General features: G+C 36.1%; 1 protein-coding gene across 1 annotated transcript in view; it reads right to left on the bottom strand.

Annotated features, from left to right (window-relative positions):
- Gpc5 (glypican 5) overlaps positions 1–4380 on the bottom strand; it is a 525143-nt gene that overhangs the window by 495625 nt on the left and 25138 nt on the right. The window lies entirely within an intron of this gene.

The raw sequence follows: 4380 nt of genomic DNA, 5'->3' as shown, positions 1-4380 counted from the left end.
GGTAGTTCTCATTGTAGTCCACTTCTCTAGGACTAGTTGGGGACCTATTCTCTTGGTTTCTCATATCATTTGTGTTGTGCTGTCATTTGGGCATATTGATGTTATATGTTGGTTATGTGTCCTGTACAAACTTCTCTTCTGCTTTTGTTTAATTGAATTTTCATTCTGTTTATATTGTTTATGTAGCTTGGTTGCAGAGTCCTAGGTGGGCAGGTCTGTGCAGCAGATCCTGAGCCAGGGAAGGTTCAGATGGGAACCACATTAATTAGAATTTGAGATCTCACAATCAAGGTAACAGTAATCAGAGAAGAATTAAAGATGAAAACCAATTTCTATTTGAAGACTTAACTGGAAGAAACACAAGAGGTAGTGGTGCAAAGATAGTGCTGTAAGAGGAAGAGGAGATTAAAAGTAACAACTGTGAAAAGTCAAAGAGATTTACAGGAGTCGAAAGCAAATAATTACAAATATTGAATGGAGGTATAATCCCTAAAGAATATAATGAGATTTTAAAATATATTTGTTATTCTGAGAGTGGAATTACCAAGGTATTAAATAAGTATTTGTGAAATACTCAAATTCTACATTAAATTCTATCCTATGTTAATGAAAATTTAGATTTTTCACATATAAGAAATACAAATGTAATAAAACAAGGTTAAGTTAAGCCATGTAATCTTGAATTTGAAGGATCAATATGAAATTATAAAGAATTTTATCTTTAAAAAGTATATATTTTCTAGTGCCATGGAAAGGACAAGAAACTATGACCAGGATAAACAGCAAAGGCAGCCAGATAAGCCATGAAATAATATTTCTCTCAAGAAGAAATCCATGCTTCTTAAAGAAGTGGTTCAGAGAGATGAGATGGTTCAGCAGTTAAGAGTTCATTCTGCTCTCGTGTGGGACCTGAGTTTAGTTCCCAGCCCCCAAGTCAAATGGCTCCTAACCAACTATAGCTCCAGTTTAAAGAGATATGATGCCCTTTTCTGGTCTCCATGGGCACCTGTACATCAATCCACATACCACACACACATATTCATAAATGTAATTTTAAAATTAAAATAATCTTTTTGTGTGTGGATGATACAGAGTCTCCCTGAACTCCCAGCTGTCCTGGAACTTGCTATGTAGAGCAAACTAGCCTCAATCTCACAGAGGTCTATAGGCCTCTGCCTCCCTATGGGTGGGACTAAAGGCACATGCCACCATACTTGGTTAAAATAAATCTTTTTTAAAAATAAAAAAAAAATTTGTTCTGGTTCTGAGGCAGAAAATAAATAGATACTGAAACATCTTATCCACCTGCTAGCAAAGGAGTCAACGAATAACTACTAGGGTTCTATCAAGAGAAATATAAAACGGTGATAAAAAAAAAAAAAAACAGAGTCCTGTGACTTAAACCAGAGAAATAATTTGTCTCACAGTCCAGGAGAGTGAGGTGCCAGGAAGGTTGGTCTCTCCCTGACACACATACGGCATCATCTCTCTGTTAGTCACCTATAGTTCTGGTATCCTCTTCCTACAAAAGCACCAGTCACATTGGATTAGAACCTACCCTATGGTTTCAATTGCCTCCTTAAAGTCATTATCTCCAGCCAGGCATGGTAGCACACATATTTAATCCCAGTACCCAGGAGGCAGAAGCAGGCAGATCTTTATGAGCTGGACGCCAGCCTCATCCACATAGCAAGTTTCAGGTTGGCTGGGGCTACAGGGACCCTGCCTCAAAAATAAATAAATAAATAAATATAAATAAATAAATAAATAAATAATAAATAAATAAATGTCACTATATCCAAATACAGCCTCTTTGAGAAGCTAAAGCTTTAACATGAATTTGGGGAAATGACATTCATTTTATAACAGAAGCAGACTTCCAGAACATGGGAAAATATTAGCTTCAATAATTTTAATAGATTGTAACTCATAAAAGCAAATGCCAGGGACAGCACAGCTTTCACTGCTCCTATTTCCTCATATGCAACAAGCAGAATGAGAAAATTAAAAAAAAAATAAAGCCAAATAAAGCCTTATAACACAGTAGATAATATGTGTTTAAATTCAAGAGATTGTAACGACTAGTTTTTAAGTACAGTTTTGTCATATTCAATGAGTGTAGAAAATTCACTCCTTTGGAAAATGGCAAAAAGACAAATAGCAAAACCTATTATATAGCCTGACTTTCTGAAATTAAATATATTAATATTTTTAAATGGTAGACAAAGGGAGGCTCTATAATAAGTAAAAAAAAATAGAATATCATCACTTATGAAGTCCAAATAAAAGTGGAGACATTAAGCAACAAATAGTTGCTAAAACAAGACACAAATGAAAAGGTAATTGACATGAGCCTCTTCTACAGTCTTGCCAAATCCCAAGTAATGTCTTGCCAAAGGGATCAAATCTGAATTCAATTCAGTTTCTGACTCCTACTGCCAATTGTGGAAGAAACATGAAGGACTAAGGAACCCTTTCATCCTGCACCCTCAGTACACAATCAGCAATATATAGACTGTGGAAAACTCTGAAAGCCAAGTGGCCCAGATTTGCAGCAAATATATAAGTAAAAGAACAAGACAGAAAGAGAAACAGTACACTGAATGAGTCACGCAAGACAAAACTTTTCCAGGGAGCTGCTCGCTGTGTGACACTTGCTTGCAGTTAATAATACTGTAAGTAGTCATTACAAGATCATACAATGGTTGCTGAGAGGTAAGGGAGAATTTGGTGGTTGGGATTTGACTTGAGGATATTTTGAGGTGCTGAAAAAAGTTCAAATTCTTGACCTAGTTGGTGTTACAAGAGTGTTAAACATAACATCTTACCAAACCACATGTTTGTTTTAGGTGGTTCTTGTATCTGCACATCATTTTATAATTATGTTTTAGAGACTATTGGTTGAAAATATACATTATTTTTTGATTCAGATATATGCCTCTAATAATCACTGCATGGGATTTTTATAATTTAGCATATATTAGCTTTACTGATGGTCAATGTAGGATAAGCCCTTGCTGTCAATACAGTGAGATAAAGGTAGATTTTATTTTAATCACAATAAACATAAAATGCGAAATCCTAATTCACAGTAAGAAGTGGTATTGGTAAATAAATGTACTCCTACCCTTCTGAAAACATCTTTCCATAAAACTCTGTAAAATGTATAGGAATTTGGGAGACATTATGATGGCAGGAGGGTTTTACTGAATCAAACATACTCCCATATCAAAGTAGAATCAAAATACTTGAGGCTATGAGTCTGCTAAGAGCTAGACAGTTCTTGCTCCTGGAATTTACTTTAAGGGCCTTTCTCACTCACATGCATGTAATTTAGCAGAAATTAATGGCCACATAAGGAAAATTGACAGGCTTAAACATAGTATCATGTCCTGTCAGTGCAATGATTGTTTGAGAAATAACCAGTCACACACACGAAAACATGCAGTGAGACATTTACTGAGGCTTCAGGAAAAAAAGCTTTATGCTTCTGTAAGAACTTCATGTGAAGGTGCAAGGGTCTCAGGCCTATAGACACACAAGGGTCATTTTCTAGGTCAAAGCAAGTAATGGATCTACCAGGCCTCCTTCTGTCATGAGCAACATAAAGACAACTGGCTAGTACAACAGCAATACTGAATGACTTCCAAGGTAAGGGCCAGCCATACCAGCTCATTTTCTTTCAGATTTGACTTCAGAACCTAAAGAGAACTTACACTAAATAAGAGGAAGGATAATACACTTTCCATGGCTGCTTAAGTTCCTGTCCTGAAGTAGAAACAAACTTTATATGCCCAGGATGCAAGAAGGAACCCAACTGTAGTACCACTTTGCTTGAACTAGCCATACTACAAGAATGACTTAACTCTTCACAGAATGAATCAATTAGTGCCACAGAAAGCGAACAGAAGAGGACAGATTTGAGAGGTGTCAATATGTACATGAATGGACAAGCATGGATGTAGTTTCTGGTCTCCAGCTTTGAATCTCAGCACATTCTATGGATTCTCAAAGTCTTTCTGGAATAATGATCTAGAAAACTCAGTTCAGTTACTATAAAGTAAGTGAAGAACTGGGACTAGACAGCTAAAGAGCAGGAACTCCACATTTGGGGAGTAAATCCTGCTCAAACCTGCCACCTCTGACCCATGCCTCATTTAAATGGAGAAACTGCAAGTAATCTAGCTATTGCCATGCCTGTTAGGAAAGAACTAAATCAAAGCTGTAGTTGTCACCAAAGAAGGAAAGTTGTCATTTTTTAAAATTATTTATTTACTAACCACATACTTAGAAGAAGTATTTCACCACATCAGCATTAACCTATTCAATAACATTTTTCTGAGCTAGGGTACATCTCTTTCAAAATTGGCTGTACATTTT

This window comes from Nannospalax galili, unplaced genomic scaffold (genome assembly GCF_000622305.1).
Source record: "Nannospalax galili isolate Female #2095 unplaced genomic scaffold, S.galili_v1.0 scaffold728, whole genome shotgun sequence".
Classification (NCBI taxonomy): Eukaryota; Metazoa; Chordata; class Mammalia; order Rodentia; family Spalacidae; genus Nannospalax; species Nannospalax galili.
Note: the sequence above shows the minus strand (reverse complement) of the source record. Positions and strands in the feature narration are given on the sequence as shown.